Source organism: Musca autumnalis, unplaced genomic scaffold, assembly GCF_047663935.1.
Source record: "Musca autumnalis isolate F117 unplaced genomic scaffold, ASM4766393v1 scaffold_5, whole genome shotgun sequence".
NCBI lineage: Eukaryota > Metazoa > Arthropoda > Insecta > Diptera > Muscidae > Musca > Musca autumnalis.
The window spans coordinates 21,418,673-21,444,231 of NW_027412088.1; the positions used below are offsets into that span (position 1 = coordinate 21,418,673).

General features: G+C 38.5%; 1 long non-coding RNA gene across 1 annotated transcript in view; it reads left to right on the top strand.

Moving 5' to 3' along the window:
• Window positions 1-18,862, top strand: part of LOC141405906 (uncharacterized) — a 162,502-nt gene extending 143,640 nt beyond the window's left edge. Inside the window, exons 2-3 of the long non-coding RNA XR_012413278.1 lie at window positions 18,407-18,687; window positions 18,747-18,862. This is a non-coding gene — a long non-coding RNA (uncharacterized lncRNA). The remainder of the gene's footprint in view (window positions 1-18,406; window positions 18,688-18,746) is intronic.
• Window positions 18,863-25,559: the final 6,697 nt, after the last annotated feature.

Sequence of the window (25,559 nt, forward strand, 5' to 3'; positions counted from 1 at the left end):
ATTAAAGTTGCAGCGTTGGAATCAAAACCAGCTAACGTGTTACCGAACCCAGGGAAATGGATGATTGGACTTCTGTCATGTAAACCGGCGTAGAGCTGTCTTGAAATTGCTACTATAAGTTGAGGTGCCACCGAACAATAATTCTAGTTTTCGACCCTTCGAAATCATGACACACTGATCAACAATATCGAAAGAACTAACGCCGACAAAGACTCTCTTCAAATCGTCGAAAGAGAATTCTTTTAGATCCTTCAGTTGTCTTTTAAGATTTTTTGAGTTCCTCTAAAATGACACCCGTGAGCTTGTCAATGAAGACTACCATCGACTCGTTCAAAAATACCCCCTTCAGCCCGTCTATAAAGAGTATCTTCAGCTATTCCGCAAAGACTACCATAAGTTCTCCTATAAAGACTTCCTTCAGACTTTCGTCAGCAAGCCTATAACGACTACCTTAAGATTGTCTATTAAGACCATCTTTAGTTTGTCTTCAAAGCTTTCTTTCTGTTCCTCTATAAAGACTCCCTACAGCTAGTCTTGCCCTCTGCTCGTCCATAAAATACTCCATCCTGTTGGTCTATAAATACTCCATTCAGCGCGTCTATAGAGAACACCATCAACATGTCTATAGAGACTCCCTTAAGCTAGTTTCAAACAACCTCTTCAGCTCGTCTAAAAGAGCCTCTTCAGCTCGTCTACAAAGACTCCCTTGGCTCTCTTGTCTTCCAGTCGTCTATAAAAGACTCCATTTTATTGGCCTATACAGACACCATTCGTCTATAAAGTCACCATGTAACTCGTTTATAGATATTCCCTTTAGGTCGTCTATAATGAACGGAGTCTTCATAGTCGTCCATCAGCTCCATTATAAATATGCTCTTCAACTAGTTTTAAAGACCCCTTTTAGCTCGTCAATAAGACACTCTTTAGTTCATCCATAAAGGCTCCCTTTAGATCGTCTATAAAGAATCTCTTCAACTTGTCTATAAAGACTCCCTTCCGCTCGTCTATAAAGACTCCCTTCAGCTCGTCTATAAAGACACCTTTCAGCTCGTCTATGAAGACTCCCTTCAGCTCGTCTATGAAGACTCCCTTCAGCTCGTCTATGAAGACTCCCTTCAGCTCGTCTATAAAGACTCCCTTCGGCTCGTCTATAAAGACTCCCTTCAGCTCGTCTATAAAGACTCCCTTCAGTTCGTATATAAAGTCTCCCTCCAGTTTGTCTATAAAGACTCCCTTCCGCTCGTCTATAAAGACTCCCTTCAGCTCGTCTATAAAGACACCTTTCAGCTCGTCTATGAAGACTGCCTTCAGCTCGTCTATGAAGACTCCCTTCAGCTCGTCTATAAAGACTCCCTTCGGCTCGTCTATAAAGACTCCCTTCAGCTCCTATATAAAGACTTCCTTCAGCTCGTCTATAAAGACTCCCTTCAGTTCGTATATAAAGTCTCCCTCCAGTTTGTCTATAAAGACTCCCTTCAGCACCTCTATAAAGACTCCTTTCAGCTTCTCTATAAAGATTCCCTTCGGCTTGTCTATAAAGACTCCCTTTAACTAGTCTGTAAAAACTTTCCTCAGCTAGTCTATACAAAACCCCTTTATCGCGTCCCTAAATACACCCTTCAGCTCGTGTATAAAGACTCCCTTCAGTTCGTTTATAAAGTCTCCCTCTTGTTCGTCTATAAAGAATCTCTATAACTCTTCTTTCATGACTCCCTTTAGCTCTTCTATAAAGACGCCCTTCAGTTCACCTATCAATACTCCCTTTAGCTAGTCCAGAAGAACCCTCTTCAGCTCGTCTATAAAAAAACCCTTTATCGCGTCCCTAAAGACACTTTTCAGCTCGTCTATTAAGTCTCCCTCCAGTTCGTCTATAAAGACTCCCTGCAGCTCGTCTATAAAGACTCCCTGCAGCTCGTCTATAAAGACTCCCTACAGCTCGTCTATAAAGACTCCCTGCAGCTCGTCTATAAAGACTCCCTACAGCTCGTCTATAAAGACTCCCTGCAGCTCGTCTATAAAGACTCCCTTCAGCTCGTCTATAAAGAATCTCTTCAACTTGTCTATAAAGACTCCCTTCCGCTCGTCTATAAAGACTCCCTTCAGCTCGTCTATAAAGACACCTTTCAGCTCGTCTATGAAGACTCCCTTCAGCTCGTCTATGAAGACTCCCTTCAGCTCGTCTATAAAGACTCCCTTCAGCTCCTATATAAAGACTTCCTTCAGCTCGTCTATAAAGACTCCCTTCAGTTCGTATATAAAGTCTCCCTCCAGTTTGTCTATAAGACTCCCTTCCGCTCGTCTATAAAGACTCCCTTCCGCTCGTCTATAAAGATTCCCTTCCGCTCGTCTATAAAAAGTCCCTTCCGCTCGTCTATAAAGACTCCCTTCCGCTCGTCTATAAAAAGTCCCTTCCGCTCGTCTATAAAGATTCCCTTTTAGCTTCTCTATAAAGACTCGATTGAGCTCGCCTATAAAGACTCCCTTCAGCTCGTCTATAAGGACTCCCTTCAGCTAGTCTATAAGTACTCGCTTCAGCTAGTCTATAAAGACTTCCCTCAGCTCGAATATAACGACTCTCATCAGCTCGTCTTTAAAGACTCCCTTCCGCTCGTCTATAAAGACTCCCTTCCGCTCATCTATAAATACTCACTTCCACTCGTATATAAAGACTCCGTTCAGCTCTTCCATAAAGACTTCCGCGGCTCCTCTATAAGGACACCCTGCAGCTTGTCTATAAAAACTCCCCTCCTCTCGTCTATAAAGACTCCCTTCCGCTCGTCTATAAAGACTACCTTCCGCTCGTCTATAAAGACTGCCTTCCGCTCGTCTATAAAGACTCCCTTCCGCTCGTCTATAAAGACTCCCTTCCGCTCGTCTATAAAGACTCCCTTCCGCTCGTCTATAAAGACTCCCTTCCGCTCGTCTATAAAGACTCCCTTCCGCTCGTCTATAAAGACTCCCTTCAGCTTCAGCTTGTCTACAAATACTCCCTTCAGCTCGTCTATAAAGATTCCCTTCAGCTCGTCTATAAAGACTCCCTTCCGCTCGTCTATAAAGACTCCCTTTCGCTCGTCTATAAAGACTCCCTTCCGCTCGTCTATAAAGACTCCCTTTCGCTCGTCTATAAAGACTCCCTTTCGCTCGTCTATAAAGACTCCCTTTCGCTCGTCTATAAAGACTCCCTTTCGCTCGTCTATAAAGACTCCCTTTCGCTCGTCTATAAAGACTCCCTTTCGCTCGTCTATAAAGACTCCCTTTCGCTCGTCTATAAAGACTCCCTTTCGCTCGTCTATAAAGACTCCCTTTCGCTCGTCTATAAAGACTCCCTTCAGCTTGTCTATAAAGACTCCCTTCAGCTCGTCTATAAAGACTCCCTTCAGCTCGTCTATAAAGACTCCCTTCAGCTCGTCTATAAAGACTCCTATCAGCTCGTCTATAAAGACTCCCTTCAGCTCGTCTATAAAGACTCTTTTCAGCTCGTCTATAAAGACTCCCTTCAGCTCGTCTATAAAGACTCCCTTCCGCTCGTCTATAAAGACTCCCTTTCACTCGTCTATAAAGACTCCCTTTCGCTCGTCTATAAAGACTCCCTTTCGCTCGTCTATAAAGACTCCCTTTCGCTCGTCTATAAAGACTCCCTTTCGCTCGTATATAAAGACTCCCTTTCGCTCGTCTATAAAGACTCCCTTTCGCTCGTCTATAAAGACTCCCTTCAGCTTGTCTATAAAGACTCCCTTCAGCTCGTCTATAAAGACTTCCTTCCGCTCGTCTATAAATACTCCCTTCCGTTAGTCTATAAATACTCCCTTCAGCTAGTCTATAAATGCTGCCTTCAGCTAGTCTATAAATGCTGCCTTCAGCTAGTCTATAAAAACTCCCCTCAGCTCGTCTATAAAGACGCTCTTTAGCTCACCTACAAAGACTCCCTGCAGCTCATCTACAAAGACTCCCTTCAGCTCGTCTATAACGACTCCCTGCAGCTCGTCTATAAAAACTCACTGCAGCTCGTCTATAAAGACTCCCGTCGGCTCGTCTACAAATACTCCCTTCCAAATACAAAGACTCCCCTCGGCTCGTCTATAAAGACTCCCTTCCGCTCGTCTATAAAGACTCCCTTCCGCTCGTCTATAAAGACTCCCTTCCGCTCGTCTATAAAGACTCCCTTCCGCTCGTCTATAAAGACTCCCTTCCGCTCGTCTATAAAGACTCCCTTCCGCTCGTCTATAAAGACTCCCTTCCGCTCGTCTATAAAAACTCCCTTCCGCTCGTCTATAAATACTCCCTTCAGCTCGTCTATAAAGACTCCCTTCAGCTCGTCTATAAAGACTCCCTTCAGCTCTTCTATAAAGACTCCCTTCAGCTCGTCTATAAATACTCCCTTCAGCTCGTCTATAAAGACTCCCTTCCGCTCGTCTATAAAGACTCCCTTCAGCTCGTCCATAAAGACTCCCTTCAGCTCGTCTATAAAGACTCCCTTCAGCTCGTCTATAAAGACTCCCTTCAGCTCGTCTATAAAGAATCCCTTCAGCGCGTCTATAAAGACTCCCTTCAGCTCGTCTATAAAGACTCTCTTCAGCTCGTCTATAAAGACTCCCTTCAGCTCGTCTATAAAGACTCTTTTCAGCTCGTCTATAAAGACTCCCTTCAGTTCGTCTATAAAGACTCCCTTCAGTTCGTCTATAAAGACTCCCTTCAGTTCGTCTATAAAGACTCCCTTCAGCTCCTCTATAAAGACTCCCTTCAGCTCGTCTATAAAGACTCCCTTCAGCTAGTCTATAAAGACTCCCTTCAGCTCGTCTATAAAGACTCCCTTCAGCTCGTCTATAAAGACTTTCTTCAGCTCATTTATAAAGACTCCCTTCAGCTCCTCTATAAAGAATCCATTCAGCTCGTCTATTAAGACTCCTTTCAGCTAGTCTATAAAGACTCCTTCCGCTCGTTCATAAAGACTCCCTTCCGCTCATCTATAGAGACTCCCTCCAGCTCGTCTATAAAGACTCCCTTCAGCTCGTCTATAAAGACTCCCTTCAGCTCGTCTATAAAGACTCCCTTCCGCTCGTCTATAAAGACTCCCTTCCGCTCGTCTATAAAGACTCCCTTCCGCTCGTCTATGAAAACTGCCTTCAGCTCGTCTATGAAAACTCCCTTCAGCTCGTCTATAAAGACTCCCTTCAGCTCGTCTATAAAGACTCCCTTCAGCTCGTCTATAAAGACTCCCTTCAGCTCGTCTATAAAGACTCCCTTCAGCTCGTCTATAAAGACTCCCTTCAGCTCGTCTATAAAGACTCCCTTCAGCTCGTCTATAAAGACTCCCTTCAGCTCGTCTATAAAGACTCCCTTCAGCTCGTCTATAAAGACTCCCTTCAGCTCGTCTATAAAGACTCCCTTCAGCTCGTCTATAAAGACTCCCTTCAGCTCGTCTATAAAGACTCCCTTCAGCTAGTCTATAAAGACTCCTTCCGCTCGTCCATAAAGACTCCCTTCCGCTCATCTATAGAGACTCCCTCCAGCTCGTCTATAAAGACTCCCCTTTATCGCGTTCCTAAAGACACCCTGCAAATCGTCTATAAAAACTCCATGCAGCTCGTCTTTAAAGATTCCTTTCAGCTCTTCCAAAAAACTCCCTTTAGCTCGTCCATAAAAACTCTCTTTAGCTCGTCTATAGAAGACCCCTTTATCGCGTCCCTAAAGACACACTTCAGTTCGTCTATAAAGTCTCCCTCCATTTCGTATATAAAGACTCCATTTAGCTCATTTATAAAAACTTATTTCAGCTTGTCTATAAATATTTCCTTTAGCTCGTCTCTAAACAATCACTTCGTTTGGAATGACAATCTTCAGCTTCTCTATAGAGACTCTCTTCGACTCTTCTATAACGACTTCCTTCAGCTCGTCTGTAAAAACTCCCTTCAGAAGGTCCATAAACACCCCCAGTAGCTCTTCTATAAAGACTCCCTTCTAAATATAATGACTTTAAATTTTTTAATAAATTCTTTTTTAAATACATATTTCCATCTTTCTCCCATACCATTCTCCTTCCATAATTTTACTTTAATGACAACAACTCTCTTTTATTTTACATTTCCATTTGCCATCGATAGGTAGGTAGGAGGAGTAGATTAATGCAAATGCCACCATTAAAATGAGCAAACAATTCGATTACCGTTCTTTGTCCTTCTTGTTAGCCTGCGGGGGCAAATTCAGTTCAATATGATCTTCATCTTCAAAAGGCTTTTTGTCTTTGTTTCCTTTGATACTTAAGCAGAAACAACTGAGAAGAGAAAGCAAAAAAAAAAAATCAAAAATGCCAAAAGAATAAACAAAATGCACACGGGTTTTAAAGCATGCGAACACTTTTGTCGACCGACCGACCGACCGACCATACTACTTACATACTCACTCTGAAGAGTCCTTTAAACAAAACATCAGACACATGACAGGAAACCTAAAGGAACAGTGTATGAATCCTTAGAGTAAAATGATAAAAACCATCAAGACGATGATGATGATGAGGATGGTGGCAAGTACAAAGCTAAAAGGTATGGTAACGCATACCACCATAAAATTCATTCCGTTTTTGTTGTTGAGGAGTTGTTGTTGTGTTGCAATAAGAGGAGTTACATACGACTGCACAAAGGTAGCATAAAGGATGTGAAGATATTATGGCATATTTTTCGCAAATGAGTTGAAAGATATGTAAAAATGTATTTTGTTGTTGTTGTTTTTCTTATGGGGAAAGGAAGATAGTTGGTTAATAAGTCAAAGTGGGACTGTGCCAAATGTTAAAAATTGGGGAATAAATTGATAAAACATGGGGACATTAAAGGAACAGTTCTGTAAATTTGGTTTTTTTTTATTTCCGGGACAATCTGGAAGTGATAAGAGGTTTTTTTAGAAGGCCAGACCAAACTCATTTTATTGTGATAAATATTTGTTTGAGTGAAAATGCAAGGAAATAGTTTTCAAACCACAGATGTTTGATAGCAGTTCGAATGAATTTGAATTCGAGTCGTTTCATAGGCATTGATTTCAAGGTTTCAGGTTTTTAATATAATTATGTCAAGCTATCTACATACATATGTATAACTTATGTACATGTGTATATGCATATGTATATTAATATGTATGAATTTTTTACTTGCAATTTAACAACAATTTCAGACGACATACAGAAGAGTGATCAAATCCATACAAAATCGTATGAACGTACTTCTTTTCCACACCACCAACAACAAAAAAAGGAAACAGAACAATGCTTATTGCATCCTGCAACTGGCCAGGAAATGTACTGTTATACAATGATGATGTGAATGAAGTACGAGTATGTGTTGCTGGCTGGCTGTTGTTCCTAGGACCTTAACAGCCAAACAACCAACCAAAATGGCAACGTCTTTTTGAAAAAAAAGGAAGAAGTGCACTTGAACAACAACTTGAGAGTGAATAAAAGTAGATCTGGGTACTTTCCACATGACTAAATGTGTTTTGTATTAACCAAACACTGTGTCACTAGTGTCAGCAGTAAAGTACGGACACAGACACACGGATACACTGGCACTGTACAAACAAACAAACCACAGGATGGCATAACCATTGTCACACATACACATCCTTGATAAAGGATGCGGAACTTTGGGTCTCACAAATATGCATATGGTACGAAAAATGCCATTGCCTTGTATGCTGAGGAGGGTCGAGTTGGGTTGACTTTTTTTTTGCTTTCTGTCACTTCCAAAATAAAATATAAACTAAAACAATTGAATTTTCTAAAGAAGTGAATGCAAAAAAACACATACACGCCACAGTTCTATTGTTGCACACCGCTCACCCCTTACTTTATCCTTGTTCCAGATTTTTTTTTATAACAAAAAACCCATTATTTGTAATTTCATCACCCCATAACCGACTGATGACTCTGTTGCATGAATGACTCGTCCTTTCATTCTTTAGAATCGAATTAAAATGTAAAAGCAAACGAAGAGAATAAAGGACACAGAAGAGAATAAAATGCGAAATAAAACAATAAACTTTAATTTGCTCAAAGATTTATGATATTTTTGGGACAAAAATGTTCCACCAAAAACCTTTTTGTGGACATGTACACCACATTCTAGTTATACGCAGGGACCCGTAAATATTGTAGCAATATTTTTTTTCTATTTAAAAATAGAAAATATGTATGTTTTTATTTAATATTTCGAAGGGGTTTCCAGTTATTCCATTTGCACTATGCACTACTGCTGCAAAATAAATCGAATTATATTTGCTTTGGTTTTCAGATTTAATAATTGGTTTAAATGAAATTTAATTTGTGGTTATTTTTAAAAAGAATTGAAATTGAAAAAATATTTGGGTATAAAGTTTTGCCAGAGCAATACAATAAAATAAATTTTCGTAACATTTGTTTATGCGTGGGAAGAGAGTCTTCATAAACGAACCTAAGGATGATTTTATAGCCAATTTAAATTGATTCCTTATAGACGGCTGGAGGGGGACTTTATAGAGGAGCTGAAGGGAGTCTTTATAGCCAAGCTGAAGGGAGTGTTTATAGACGATTGAAGGGAGTATTTATAAACGAGTTGAAGGGAATCTTTACAGACGAGCTGAAGGGAGTCTTTAAAGGCGAGCTGAAGGCAGTCTTTAAAGGCGAGCTGAAGGCAGTCTTTAAAGGCGAGCTGAAGGCAGTCTTTAAAGGCGAGCTGAAGGCAGTCTTTATAGACAAGCTGAAAGGAGTCTTTATAGCCTAGGTGAAGGGGGTCTTTATAGCCTAGGTGAAGGGGGTCTTTATAGACGAGCTGAAGCGAGTCTTTATAGACGAGCTGAAGGGAGTTTTATAGACGAGCTAAAGGGAGTCTTTATAGACGAGCTAAAGGGAGTCTTTATAGACGAGCTAAAGGAAGTCTTTATAGACGAGCTGAAGGGAGTCTTTATAGACGAGCTGAAGGGAGTCTTTATAGACGAGCTAAAGGCAGTCTTTATAGACGAGTTGAAGGGAGTCTTTATAGACGAACTGAAGGTAGTCTTTGTGGACGAGCTGAAGGGAGTCTTTATAGGCGAGCTGAAGCGAGTCTTTATAGGCGAGCTGAAAGGAGTCTTTATAGACGAGCTGAAGGGAGTCTTTATAGACGAGCTGAAGGGAGTCTTTATAGACGAGCTGAAGGGAGTCTTTATAGACGAGCTGAAGGTATTCTTTATAGACGAGCTGAAGGGAGTCTTTATAGACGAGCTGAAGGGAGTCTTTATAGACGAGCTGAAGGGATTCTTTATAGACGAGTTGAAGGCAGTCTTTATAGACGAGTTGAATGGAGTCTTTATGGACGAGTTGAAGGGAGTCTTTATAGACAAGTTGAAGGGTGTCTTTATAGACGAGCTGAAGGGAGTCTTTATTAACGAGCTGAAGGATGTCTTTATAGATGAGCTGAAGGGAGTCTTTGTAGACGAGCTGAAGGTAGTCTTTGTAGACAGGTTGAAGGGTGTCCTTATATAAGAGTTGAAGGAAGTCTTTATAGACGAGCTGAAGGGAGTGTGAAGCTGAAGAGAGCGTTTATAGTCAAGCTGAAGGACGACTTAATAAACGAGCAGATGGGAATTTTCATATACTAGCTGAGGGGAGACTTTATGGACAAGCTGAATGGAGTCTTTATAGTCGAGGAGAGTCTTTATAGACGAACTGAGGGGAGTCTTTATAGACTAAATGACGGGACTCTTTATAGACAAGCTGAAGGTAGTATTTATAGTCGACCTGAAGAGGGTCTTTATAGGCGAGCTGAAGAGAGTCTCTTTATGAGAGCTGAAGGGAGTCTTTTTAAGGGAGCGGAAGAAAGTTTTTATGGAGGAGCTGAAGTGAGTATTTATAGACGAGTTGAAGGGAGTCTTTATAGACGAATTGAAAGGAGTCTTTATAGAAGAGCTGAAGGGAGTTTATATAGACGAGCTGAAGGATGTCTTTATAGACGGGCTGAAGTGATTCTTTATAGCTGAACTGAAATGAAATAGTTGTGGAAACCGATGGAAGAGATTCGATGAGGTTGAAGTTTTATAAACGGCCACATTAGAGTCTTATTGGCTACCAAAAAAAGTCTGTACGGACTCCCAGATCCGAGTCGAATTCCTTGTCGACCAGAAGGGAGGCTTAATTAGCGTCCGGAAATAAGTCCCAATAATAATTTTGAGCGCTGTGACCGTTCAGGCCGCAGCTATAAGGCCCAATTTCGTGGGTACAGGGTCAAAATTAAATAGGACACACTGCACACTGCCTAAAATTTAAAAATAATTTTTCTTCTGTATCTGGACTTCGGCCGTAACTTAAGAGTTTCACTCATGGGAAGATGCAAAGTTAACTACGCGTATGGATTATCCTTGGCCTTATAATGAACTTTATATTCAAACTTTCTGTAAGTAGTAATGGCCCAAAAGCTTCAAAACCCTGTCGGATATTGTGCAAGATAACTCTAATACTTTTTCAAAAATTTCTTTCAAACTTATTTTAACATAATTTAATATTTTGAGTCCTTCATGAGGAAGTTTGGTTTCCAAAAATGTTTGGTATATGTCAATGATTTGGTATAAGCCCACGTTACGGTACATACAGATTTTAAAGCATACTCGTACAAAAAATTATTGTGTTTGGTTTGGTTTTGTTGTGTTTTTCTTGGTCAGTGGCTGAGGGTATTTCTCCGTCAGCACAGCTGACTGATACGTCCTTACTTGTTTTATCACTTTCTTACTTCTATTTTTCGAATTTCTCAGAATTTTGTATCATTGAATTCTTGAATTTTCTAACTTAATGATTGATAAAGTTAAATAATGTCATGTCCATTTTGAATTTTCAAAAAAGTTACCAATATCGGATAATGTTTATGTAAATTATTGGACAATTTCAATACAATCAAAATATATCCCTTCTTCCCTTCCTCTTCTTATCTAATCAAATTGTTGTAGTTTCATGCCTCTTGACATCCGTTTCCGTTTAAATTGTTAAACATTTAATTTTGGGTTCACTCACCATTTCCCTCTGCAAAGCCGCATTTTAATTTCAAATTGTTCACAAAAATCTTTCGAAAAAAAGATTAAATTTCAATATTTGCATTGTATTGAAGAGGAAGGCTCTCGGAATGTTTAAAACAAAAGAAGAAGAAGAACAAGAGTGAAAAAAATCACATCACACTAACGGGGCCACTATTGCAGGGCAACAATCAAACAACAATGGTGATAGTGGTGGTGGTTGGTTGGTGACTTTTGACATGTCATTAAATGTTAATGATCCTGAAAACAGCAACTTTACGCTGCATACCATTGTGAATAGTTTCAAACTCACAGAGGAACGAACTGCCGGCCTGTTTGGCCTCGGACTACGAGCATTAAATCAACAAGTAAACATACAAAAACACGCACACACACATATTAATGAAATTATAAAACAAGAACACCGAGAACGGAACACACAAATCCCTTTTTTAAATAAAAATCCAACAAAAACATTGTTGTTGGTGGTGTTGTTGTTTTGAACGGACGGTAGAGAAACCATCACCCTGTTGCTTTTGTTTTAATTAAAGCAGTAACCAATGAACAAGCAAATACTAACAACAGCAACAACAACAACGACAACCACATAAATAACTTGTGTATCTACTATGGTGGGGACAATTGCTTTGATATGATGATGGTACTGCTTGGCAGGACAGGACAGGGCACTGCCGGGCTGGCTGCCTTTCTGCCAGTGATGAACTATTTAAAAGATGACACGATGATGATGGTGATAATGACGACATTGCTGCTACAGTGTGAATAGACGAGAACAAATCTCATGGTTGTCTGTCAATCCACAACTGATGATGATAAACCCCCATTTGCATGCGTCGTCGCGACAGTTTTAAAAGTGTAGAAAAAAATTATTTAAATATTGGTCATTGCATACGCACAAACGGTCCGTCGCCGCTCATCCAAACAAACACAGATAGTGGATAGAACACATATCCAGATTTAGCTATGCCTTCCTTTATTAGAAATGCAAATTGTATATTTTTCTGTTACCCGTGTGTGTGTGTGTGTAAATCTCTAGGTTTTCAGTATAGTTTAGTGTGCATATTTAATCGTCAATTTATTATAGTTTTTTTTTGTTGTTTATGTTTTGTTTTGTCAGCTTGTGAGGGTAGACAATTTGCGACCGATACTGACGAACTGACTCAATGGTTTGAATCTATTATTTCAATCAAATTTGTATTTCATATCAGCTACGATTGTCGGAGTGGTATTCTAAGTTTGTGAAACACTTTGTAATCTTTTGCAAAAATTAATTGTCTTTACAGAAGAGCTGAGGGAATATTTATAGGCGACCAGAAGGAAGTTGGACGGAGTTTTTATAGACGAGTAGAAGGCAGTCTTTATAGATTACCAGAAGATAGTCTTCACAGATGAGCTGAAGGTGGCTTTATAGACGAGCTTAAGGCAGTCTATATAGACCATCGGAAGGGAATCTTTAAAGACGATTTAAAGGGGGTCGTTTTAGAGGAGCAGAAGGGAGCCTTTATTGACGAGCTGAAGGGAGTCATTATAGAGAAGCTGTAAGGAGTCTTAAGAGACGGGAAGGGAGACATTATAGATGTGCTGAAAGGAGTCTTTCTAGAATTGCGGGAGGAAATCTTTACAGACGAACTGAACTGAGTGTTTTAGACGAGCTGCAGGGAGTTTTTATAGACGAGCTGGAGGGAATCTTTATAGACAAGCTGAAGGGAGTTTTATAGACAAACAGAAGAGAGTCTTTATAGACGAGCTGGCGATTACACTATGTGCGGATATTGAATACGAAAGACGTTACCATAACCCCTAAAGCAGACGTACTAAATTATGGTCGTCGAAAGTCTAGACACTAGGAAGCGGTACAAGATGGCTTTGCTGACAGCTGCAGGTATTTAGCCTATGGCTGTAAAAATGAACAGAACCCACAATCTTAGAAATAAATAGAATTTTCATAGATGATAAAAAACATTTGGAAGCTTTCAAAACAGTCTACACAAATACAAACACTCTCTGTGGTAAAAACCTGGCTTTCCGTGCGGGAGGTGGATGAGGGAGTGGTCTTAAATCCACTTGATCTATGCTTGTAAGTCACTTTTTCGATAGTTGTCGAGCCTATCTTTAGGCCAATTATGTACTTACTTCCTTAGCTGGCTTTTTACAGAACATATGCTGCTGTATTTGCTTGTTGCTGTTGTATTTGCCCAATCTGGGATATGTAGCTTTCTGATGTCTCGTTTCACTTGTTCGTTCCAACGAAGTCTTGGCCTTCCAGATCTGCGTGAACATCCGTGCGGCTTCATCATCATTCATTCTTATGACATGACCTAGCCATCGCAATCGTTGTATCTCGATTCGTTAAACTATATTGATGTCGTTGTATAGTTGATACAGCTCGTTGTTCATACCACGTAGATATTCGCCGTCAACGCAGATTGGCCCGTAGATCTTTCGAAGAATTTTTCTCTCGAACACACCAAGCACTGCCTTATCTGCTTGCGCAAGTACCCATGCTTCGGAACCATACATTAGCACGGGCAGTATCAGTGTTTTGTAAAGAGTTTTATTTTTGTTTGACGAGATGTGGCTTTATTCCTAAACTGCTTATTCAGCCCAAAGTAGCATCTGTTGGCCAACACTAGTCTTCTTCGTATTTCACAACTGATGCTGTTTGTTGTGTTTATGGCGGTGCCGAGGTCTTTACTTCCTCAAAATTGTAGGTACCACCATTTACAGATGGTGCGAGATCTGTGGACATATTACACGTCGATACCATCAACATGGTTTTATCGCCGTTTACTGCCAGACCAACTTTAGCAGATTCCCTTTCGACTTTTGCGAAGGTTTCATTTACTTCCTTTATCGATCGACCTTGAAACCTCTTTTCGTAATAAACTCTTCGGAGAGGTTCTTTCCTATTTTAACTGAGGATCAGTTAATGCCATCTTACAAAGCCGAATGAGCTTTGCAGGAATACCAAAATCAGACATGGCTTGAAACACCTTTGAACATATAGGGCTGTCGAAGGATGCTTTCTAATCGACAAAAAGATTGAAAGTGTCGATCTGCATTTCTTGTGCCTTTTCCAGGATTTGTCTCAAGGTAAATATCTGGTTAATGGTGGATTTGCCCGGTCTAAAGCCGCACTGATAGGGTTCAATTATTTCATTTACCATATTCTTTAGTTGCTCAAACAATATGCCAGATACTATCTTATATGCAATAGGGAGCAGACTTATGTCCCTGGAGCCCTTCTCCCTTCTTGCGTGTCGCCTCCGGATTTCAACAGCTCGGCTGATAGGCCATCGGCTCCTGCTGCCTTATTATTCTTCAGCCGGTTTATTGCTGTCTTTACCTCATCTTGGCCAGGCGGTATACATTAAACACCATTTTTTGGGATTGGCTCTGTGGTATCACCGTTGTCTTCGTTAGTATTGGATACCAACAGTTTGGAAAAATGTTATTTCCATATCCCGAGCACATTATCTGTATCAGTTACTAAATTACCTTGCTGGTCTCTACAGGAGGATGAGCCTGTACCAAAGCCATCAGTTTGATGCTTCATTCGTTGGTAGAATTTTCGGACTACATTCTGACTCCTGTACATCTCGATTTTATCATACTCCCGCTTTTCCGTTTCTCCCCTCTCCTTTTCTACCTATACCTCTCTCGTGCGCTACGCTTTGCTACTGATTGTAGAGTAGCCCTATATGCCGCATTTTTCTCTTCGGTAGCAGCACGACACTCCTGGTCATACCATGGGTTCCTTGGTGAAGGTCTCTGGTATCCAAGTATGGATTTTGTGTCTGTTTGCATGGAGTGGGCAATATTTTGCCATTGCGCTGATATGTTATCGGGACGAGGAGTGCTTTCATTAAGCAATGGACCACTTGAGTGGAATATGCTGTGGCTATCTGTTGTGTTTGCGGCTTAACGATGTCCAACTTCCGTGTTGTGTCTGTTCGTGCTTTATTTGCTACGTTTAGCCGGGTACGTGCCTTTGCTGCAACATTATAAGCTTAATCTGACTCTGTGCAACTTCTCAGGGTTGTAGCTACGAAGCTATTGGTGTGTTTTCAATTCTTGGCGTTTGCGACTGCATATGTGTGAATGCTATTTAAACATGCCTGATGTAGGCTTGCTGATCTAAGGGTTCTCTCTTTAAGCGTTTCCTCCAGATCATGAAGATCCCTCCTAAAATGTCTGGGTGATACGGTTCCAGCCCTCACATGGTGACTAGGATGACTCTCACGACGAACACCCAAACAAGGTCTGCAAAGAGAACATGATATTGCGTTGCTGTACGTCACCTCCTACTGATGACATGACGATGTATTTAGTTGCAGTTCTCAGTGCGACTTTCTGACAGATTTGTCACAAACCGACATATCGCGTACTATGTGTTAAACAATATTTCTTTATCTGTACTCCAATGATGCCGCTAAGGGGCTTAAGGACCTTTGTGGCAGATTGCTATGGCACAGGGTAGCCGAAGATGTAGATGCGGAGACCTTCTGTACTGGGGTTCTCTAACGCATTTGTTTGTTACCGACAAAAAACAATAAAATCGTAAATTGTGAATATACGTTGGCAACGCTATTGCTATCGGTTGGATTTAGCGACAACTTTATTTTGGTTACTAACTTACCGACAAATTTCGTTAATTACCGAAATTATAAGCATTTTAATTTTACCATTTTTGTCGGTAACCGAAAAAGCTTGGAGAATCCCATTACAGGTCTTCTAAAAGAAGACTTTCAGATCTTTTGTAAGGAGACCTTCTGATATTCTCAAAGGAGACTTGAAGGCCCCCTAGGGGACGCCTTAGTTTTCTGCAAGAAAACTGTCTGATCCTTTGCAAGAAGACCTTCTGGTCTCCTGTAAGAAGGGCACCTTCTGATATTATGGAAGGGCGCCTTCTGAAATTCTTACTTTGCTTTTATAAGAAGGTCTTCTGTAAGACGTCTTTCAGGTCTTCTATAAGAAGACTTTCTGCTCTTCTTTAAGAAGACCTTCTTCACATCTTTTTTGCTTCTGTGGTTATAGAAACCTTCTCTGTCTACAGAAAGAGGCCTTTCTTGCTTTCTATAAAAATAACTTCAGGCCTTTAAGAGATCTTCAGGGATTTTGGAAGACTTTCTGGTCTTCTGTATGAAAACTTCCAGATCTTCTGTAAGGAGACCTTCTGATATTTTCTAAAAAAAGTTGCATGCCTCCGAGGAGACATCTTGGTTTTCTGCAAGAAAACTTTCTGGTCCTTTGCTAGAAGACCTTCTGGCAGCGTGCTATAGCATCGAGTGGTAGAAGATGTAGATGCGTATAATTTCATATTCATCCTGTGGATCGTGCAATCACATTTCTTCTGTTAACTTGGGAGGGTATTTATCCGAGGAAAGATAGTGTATACAATGTTCGAATACCAGACATTTTTACTTGATTGATGTTTCACACCGTGTGAGGGCACGATTTTCGTTTCAGACTTACTACACAACACAACTCAGAATAGATATGAGCCTTAATTATGTCCCCCCATTGTCTCTTAGGTATAAAACTGTCCCCACTTCGTACATCTGAAGACGGGACTTATCAAATGCAAAACATATCGTGTATTTGTTAGTGCAACAATTTTTCTGGCATTATCAAGCTGACCCTTCAGCTCCTTTGGAAAGAGAAAAACAAATTCAATGTATGTTTGCTTTCCTTTTTTCGTAGCAGGATCTCTCGACTATATCCCAATTTACTAGTGGGGTCTTATAACCTACTACATTTAATCAAAGCCTGAGTTTTTTTGTTTTGTTTTAAATCTTGACACTGTGAATAGTTTCGTGAATTCGTCGAGTTTCGTTTGGTGCAAATGAGTATAGAGTAGACGTATGTATATATGTTTGTTTCTACATAAGTATGTGCATACTATATGTATGTAAATATGTACATAAATATTATGCACTATATGTTGGAACAACCATCCGAAGAAGGTATGCAAATCTATGGGGGTTTCTGTGCTCACCGGATATGGTCTATTTAGAAGATTTTAGTTTATTGTATTTATTATTTCTTCTGTTGTATTTTCTAGGGTGCTGTTGCTATGCTTTTGTTTATTTCAGAATAAATTTACACCACAGGAAGGGGCCAATGGTCAAATGCGTCACCATTGTATTGATGACATAGCATGGAGAACTAACACGTGTTGGATGTTATACAAAGATCATTGCACTGTAAATGTTTTGGGAATAAGGAATATTGATTTTTTTTTTAACTGTAGTAGATTTCGGCAAATACTTTTTTTGAGAAATTAAAATGCGTAATTTGAATTTAAAACGTAACATATAAATTAGCAACACTTTCGATGTCGATCGATCTTAGCAACAACTTTATTTTAGTCATCAACTTACTGATACTATTAGGTATTCGGGTCGGAAGACTACCTCTAAATATTTTACCCATATTTACAAGGATTAATCCTTCAATTCTTTACCATCACTTACAAAATCAAAAATTGCATTCTGTTAAGCTATTTTATGGTAACTTTTAGAATATTCACATAAAATACATTTCTTTAACTGGAAAAATTACCACAAAACTGAAATGTGGTTTTAGATGTTCTTTATCATGTTTTTTCTTGCTTGCCTTCCTTACTTTAACATACATACCATATTCACATGACCATAGAACATAAAAACAAAATCGGCAATATTGCAAAAAAAATTAATATACGTATATATGTATGTATGTATGTATATACGTGTGTATGTAAATCGTATCAATGAATGTATTTAAATCATTATCCTGTATGAAGTTGAGGTTGATGGCTTTTGTGTAAGTTTGCCTGGCTGGTACATACAGCATCTGAGGAAGAAACAAAAAAAAAAACAATTTTGTTTGTGATTCCTTCCTTTCCATCACACATGTTGATTTTTTTTACGATACTATACTATAATATCCTTGCTTCCGTTGTGATTGTACGTATTAAAATACATACATATGTATGTATGTATCTTTGAAATGATATATGAATATAGGTAGCATTGTAAAATCCTGACAATTTCCTAAATCAATGCCAGTATTAGTGACAAACGATTTGAGTTTTTTTGTAATTTTACATTTGCAAGCACATGTGCAGTATACATGTATGCGAAAAAAACCCTGTAGGAAGCATGGGGTCATGTGTCGACAAGTCACCACTTTGTCTACTATTATGGTGACAAAGTCAACATGTTGTCAACAATTGATACTTTTATCTTAATAAGAAGAAGCATTATTTATATTGCCAGATGATAGCCCAACGAAGCATCTTCTTATTTTTTCTTCATTTTTTACTTAATTGTTTGGTGTACAATAATTTTGATGATTCGTGAAAATAAATAAAATATCTTTAAATTAATTATAATTTTAGTAACAACGAGCATGTGCAAAAAATATTATAAAATACAAGTGAAAAAATACAAATTCTGGAGGCGCTGACAACACTTGTGGTGAAAAATAGACAATTAGTCATTTTGTGGAACCTTAAGAGAAGATTGTGGAGCCCGAAAAATGTATTGTCCCGTCTCGCTGGAAAAGCTGAACGCAATTTACATCTGATATTTGGACACAACATAATAATGAGTTACAATGTTGAAGTATTACTTGGCAAAAAATTGCGAGATTTTTCCAATGTTTATACAGCTGTAATAGGTAAGCAAATTTAAGGACATTTTGTTTATTTATACATGTTTATTCTTTTCAATTCCTAGATGTTATATCAACATTCGAATCGCCTGGTAAACGTTAAGTGCAGCAGAAATATTTTAAGCAGACTAGTCGCACCAAGTCTTGTCGCAAAGAAAATAAAAAGGCGATAATATTTCTGACAATGAAAACTTTTTTTATTTTTTAAATGTTAAAATGCATAGCCCGCTTTGAAAACATTGGCTTTATTTACTAATTATGTGCTTATATGGAATCTTTGGCTTAGCAATTTGTAGTACTGTTAACAATGTCAGTAGGGAGTCACTATAGATTTACTATTGACATTTCCTACAGGGAATAAACATACATACACTCCACGTCAGTAGAATAGAACACCTAAATTTTTGTTAATGTTAGCTTATTTATCCCAAAACGAATTAATCAACGTTTTTAATATTGTAGGGATTTAAAGTCTATAATGTTCCGTATCAAACACAGAAAAAATTATGTTTCTAGCTCTTCGCGAAATGATTTTCTGACCAATTTTCCGATAGTACTATGAAAAATAGACATTTATTTTTGGTCATCAGGATAGAACATTCACTTTATTTTCGCGAATTTTTGAGTTATTGACGCCGAATTTTCTTTCAGTCGATAAAGCAAATCTTTCTAATCATTTTTCACCAAAGAAAACCTATAAATAATTCCGCGAACACCGAAGTAACAGCGTAAAAGAGTTTAAAATGACAGATAATTGAAACATCTCGGAATATCAATAGGAGTGGCGCAGTAATGTCATATTTCTTCACAATTAGATAGAATATGACACAGACAACCTCGACGGATACAATCGAGTTCTTCGGATGCTGATAAGATGGAACATTTTCAAAGTAATTATGAAAAACGTCAAAATTTCTTATAAAAACCTTGATGTTTTTTTCAATAAAATGGTTTTCCGCGAGCAAGTCTGCCATTTAAAGGTTTCAAAATATGCTTCACATTTAGAGGAAGACAATCTGATATGAAAACAACCGCTATTTTAATACACTGAGCGAAATTTTATTACTTTTTAAAAGCAACATACGAAACCCAAAACCTCAATTTCCATGACCCCGTTTTCCCGCGAAAACGGGGCTTTTATATATGCGAGTTCAGTAAAAAAACTACTACATCGTAAAATCCGGTATGAAAAGCATAACCTGGTCCATTTATATTGGAACATAATACTGTTGAGAACAGTCGCGGACACCGAAATAAGAACACATATAAAATTCAAAGTCCAAAGGTTGTGTTAAATTTGAAAAAGTGCTAAAATTTCCTTCAGTGTATTGAATAGAGGATGTTTTCATATCAGATTATGTTCCTCTAAATCTGGAGCATATTTCCAAAGATTTAAACGGCAGACTTGTTCGCGGAAAAACAATTTTATTGAACAAAACATCATGGTTTTTATAAGAAATTTTGACGTTTTTCATAATTATTTTGAAAATGTTTCATCTTATCAGCATCCGAAGAACTCGATTGTATCCGTCGAGGTTGTCTGTTTCATATTCTATCTAATTGTGAAGAAATATGGCATTACTGCGCCACTCCTATTGATATTCCGAGATGTTTCAATTATCTGTCATTTTAAACTCTTTTACGCTGTTACTTCGGTGTTCGCGGAATTATTTATAGGTTTTCTTTGGTGAAAAATGATTAGAAAGATTTGCTTTATCGACTGAAAGAAAATTCGGCGTCAATAACTCAAAAATTCGCGAAAATAAAGTGAATGTTCTATCCTGATGACCAAAAATAAATGTCTATTTTTCATAGTACTATCGGAAAATTGGTCAGAAAATCATTTCGCGAAGAGCTAGAAACATAATTTTTTCTGTGTTTGATACGGAACATTATAGACTTTAAATCCCTACAATATTAAAAACGTTGATTAATTCGTTTTGGGATAAATAAGCTAACATTAACAAAAATTTAGGTGTTCTATTCTACTGACGTGGAGTGTATGTACATACATATGTGTATGTTTTTTAATCATTTATCGGTTCCAAACACACACAAAACAGCAACCTAAATCGATAAATTTAATTTGAATATTTTGATCATACATGGACAATGGGTTGTAATGAAATTTACTCACAATTTCTAACGGGTATAAGGATTATATCTTCATTAAAAAGGCTACTGAAGTATATTTTTGGAAACTTCTATAAGTTCTTATATATAAGACCATTAGGTCGTCTTATATAAAATAAGATTTAGTTTTACTATGAATTAGACCTATATATGATTTTGTTGTTGGCACTACTATTGGAATTCCAACACCGACAGCGTGCATCACGACACGATGGGTTGCTGCGGAGCTTTAAATAACTCTTCCTCTAAAAAAAAATTATAGCGTTGTGGTTGTACTAGCTGTAACGGTTTCCTCAGTTCCAATGCTCTTTAACCAGCTTTGACATCGTTTACGTTAAACCATTTTTTAGTCTGACCAGGAATATCGTTTATTACCGCATCTAAAATGGCATAAATTGAGTTGAAGAAAGTACTTGGCAGCAAACTTACAACAACTCTCTTTCAATTCCCTGAAGATGATTGGAGGTTCCAATCGAAATATTGGAAAATAAAGAAATTTAAATCAGAACATCAGATTTTTTATTTAAAAAGCCTGCAGCCAAACAATCCTTAACCCGCAAAAATTTTACAAATAAGGCAAACGATACCCTCATCAATAAAATGGCAATATTTATGTAACGAGTGGTTGATGAATCCCCACTGACATGTCAATGAGAATACCTAATGGACTGTTATGAGAAAGCCTAATGGAGTTCTATAACAAGACCTTTAAATCTTTTATAAGAAGATCAAAAGCTTTCTGGTCTTCAACAAAAATACTTCCTGACCATCTTTAGGAAGATATACTGGTGTATTATGCGAAGATTCCTGGTCTTCTTAAGAAAAGCTTGTTCTATTTTTTGTGGTTTTCCATAAGAGAGCTTGTTTTCTTTTATAAGAAGATCTTCCGGAGTTTTTAAGGAATACTTTTTGACCTAATAAAATACCTTCTTTCACTGTGAACACAAATTTTGGGGAAGAGATAATTCCTTTTGGAGATGAAATCCTTTGGTGAGTATATTAAGAATACCATAGGACAGATCCGCCGTGAGTTAAACTTCCCCTTATGGTGTGATGAAGTTTTTGCTAGAGACTCTGTAAGGCATCAGGAATTAGCGTTATATCTTTGTTCACTGTTGTTTTAGCTTATTTTTGAGATGACATGTCTTCAGTCAAATCGAATGAGGATTACTTTCGTAGAGTACTTCGACCTTCTAATACGCTTCCTTCAATGCCCTTTTCGTCCATTATTTTAAGAGCCGCTATAAAAGTACCACAAGAAGACGTTTTTCAGCTTCGAAATGTTTTGCAAAAATGTCGCTCAGAAAATTTTAGGTATGGCTCTCATTGACAACTAATCGGTTTTGTCGCGTTTTCGTGGTCGTTTTGTGCATTTACCCTGTTTTTGTTCAGAAAAATACTATATTTTGTTTTTTGTATATTCGTTACAGAACATACAAAAACACAAAACACATTTTTTTCTGAGCAAACAGGGGTAAATGTCAAAAATTACTATGAAAACGCGACAAAATCGATTAGTTGACAATGAGAGCCATACCTAAAATTTTCTGAGCGACATTTTTGCAAAACATTTCGAAGCTGAAAAACGTCAGCTTGCGGGTCTTAAAATAAAGGACGAAAAGGACATTGAAGGAAGCGAGTTAGAAGGTCGAAGTGTTCTAGGAAAGTAATACTCATTCGATTTGACTAAAGACATGTCATCTCAAAAATAAGCTAAAACAACAGTGAACAAAGACATAAAACTAATTCCTGATGCCTTACAGGGTCTCTAGCAAAAACTTCATCACGCCATAACGCGGAAGTTCGACTCACGGCGGATCTGCCCTTTGGGTTTCTTAATATACTCACCAAGGCCTTTCTTCCCCAAGAGGAATTTTTCTTTCCCCAGACTTTCACATCCATTTTGTTGCACAGTGTATTCTTATAAGGAAACCTTCTAAACTTCGTAAGAGTATTTTCAGGCATTTCCTGTTATTTTTTACTAGAAGAACTTCTGCTGGAACCTTTTAGTTTTCTGTAAGAAGACCTTCTGCTCCTCTGAAGTCTTTAACAATGCCTCTCCGTCTTTTGAAAGAAGGTTTCTTACCTTCCGTAAGAATAACTTAAGACCTTTTGAAGACCTTCCGGACTTTTGGAAGAACTGCTAGTCTTCTGCAGGATGACTTTCAGTTCTTCCATAACTTTACCTTTTGAGACCAGCAGGCCTTCTAGAACACGTCTTGGTCTTCTGCAAGAAAACTTACTGGTCCTATGCTAGAAGACCTTATGTTTTGAGAGACTTTCCGATCTCCTCTAAGAGCACTTTATTGTTCTTTGAAAGAAATCTTCTGCTTGTCTATAGGAGGACCCTTTTGGTCTTCTGCAAGAAGAAGAAGACTTTTCGACCTTTTGGAACAACACATTCTGGTCCTTTGTAAGAAGTCCTCCTGCTCTTCTTTAAGAAGACCTTCTGCTCTACTTTAAGAATACTTTCTGCTCTTCTGTGATAAAACTTTCTTACCATCTATAAGAAGACCTTCAGGTATTCTATAAGAATGTTCTATTGGCTTCTACACTGTCTGGTATTCTGAAAGAAAACCATCTGAATTTCTTTAAGAGTATATTTAGTAATTTCTTCTCTTTTATTAGAAGACCTTCTGCTCTTTTTCTATACGAGGACCCTGTGGGTCTTCTGAAGGAAAACATTTTGCACCTCTGCAAAAAGTCTTCTAGAAGACCTCCCCGTCTTTGAGAAGAGGTTGCAGGCCTTCCACACGACGTCCTGGTCTTCTGGAAGAAAAGTTTCTGGTGCTTTATTAGAAGACCCTCTGTTCTCCTGTAAGAACACCTTTCTGTTCTCCTGTAAGAACACCTTTTTTCTGAGCAAACAGGGGTAAATGTCAAAAATTACTATGAAAATGCGACAAAATCGATTAGTTGTCAATTAGAGCCATACCTAAAATTTTCTGAGCGACATTTTTGCAAAACATTTCCAAGCTGAAAAACGTCAGCTTGCGGGTCTTAAAATAAAGGACGAAAAGAACATTGAAGGAAGCGAGTTAGAAGGTCGAAGTGTTCTAGGAAAATAATCCTCATTCGATTTGACTGAAGACATGTCATCTCAAAAATAAGCTAAAACAACAGTGAACAAAGACATAACGCTAATTCCTGATGACTTACATGGTCTCTAGCAAAAATTTCATCACGCCATAACGCGGAAGTTCGACTCACGCGGATCTGTCCTTTGGGTTTCTTAATATACTCACCAAGGCCTTTCTTTCCCAAGAGGAATTTTTCTTTCCCCAGAGTTTCACCTCCATTTTGTTGCACAGTGTATTCTTATAAGGAAACCTTCTAAACTTCGTAAGAGTATTTTCAGGCATTTGCTGTTATTTTTTACTAGAAGAACTTCTGCTCTTCAATAGGAGGAACCTTTTGGTTTTCTGTAAGAAGACCTTCTGCTCCTCTGAAGTCTTTAACAATGCCTCTCCGTCTTTTGAAAGAATGTTTCTTACCTTCCGTAAGAATAACTTAAGACCTTTTGAAGACCTTCCGGACTTTTGAAAGAACTGCTAGTCTTCTGCAGGATGACTTTCAGTTCTTCCATAACTATACCTTTTGAGACCAGCAGGCCTCCTAGAACACGCCTTGGTCTTTTGTAAGAAAACTTACTGGTCCTTTGCTAGAAGACCTTCTAATGTTTTGAAAGACTTTCCGATGTTCTCTTAGAGCACTTAGTTTTCCTTTATAAGGAAACCTTCTGCTCCTTTTTAAGAAGACCTTTTGTGAAGAGACCTTTATGAAGAAAGAAATGAGAAAACTCTTCTTTAATTAAAAAATCTTCTGCTTTTCTATAGGAGGACCATTTTGGTCTTCTGCAAGAAGACCTTTTGACGTGCTGTCATCTTTATGAAGCCCTGCTCTTCTTTAAGAAGAGATTCTGCTTTTCTGTGTGAAAACTATCTTACCTTGTATAAAAGACCTAGAGGTATTCTATAAGAATGTTTTATTGCCTTCTACACTTCCTGGTCATTTGGAAGAAAACCTACTGAACTTCTTTAGTAGTATCTAGTCATTTTCTGCTCTTTTATTAGAAGAATTTCTGCTCTTCTATAGGAGAATCCTGTGGGTCTTCTGAAGGACAATATTCTGCTCCTCTGCAAGAAGTCTTTTAGAAGACGACCCCGTCTTCGAAAAGAGGGTTTCCTTGCTTTCTATGAGAATACCTTCAGATCCTTTAAAAGACTTTCAGATCTTCTTATCTAAAAAGGCCTGCAGGCCTTTCACACGACGTCCTGGTCTTCTGGAAGAAAAGTTTTTGGTGCTTTGCTAGAAGACCTTCTGTTCTCCTGTAAGAAAACCTTCCTGTCTTTTATAAGATTTTCCGGTCTTCTCTAAGAGGAGTTACTTACCTTTTATAAGAAGACCTTCCGGTTTTCTAAAAGGAGTATTACTTTTCTTCTTTAAGAAGTCCTTCTGCCTTTCTTTAAGAAGTTCATTTTCTCTTCTTTAGGAAGTCCTTCTGCTCTTATTTAAGAAGTTCTTCTGCTCTTATTTAAGAAGTCCTTCTGCTCTTCTTTGAGAAGTCCTTCTGCTCTTCTTTGAGAAGTACTTCTGGTCTTCTTTAAGTAGACCTTCTGCTCTTCTTTAAGAAGACCTTCTACTCTTCGTTAAAAAGACACTCTGCTCCTCTTTTAGAAGACTTTCTGCTCTTCTGGAAGAAGACCTTCTGCTCTTCTTCAAAAAGAGCTTTTGCTCTTCTGCTA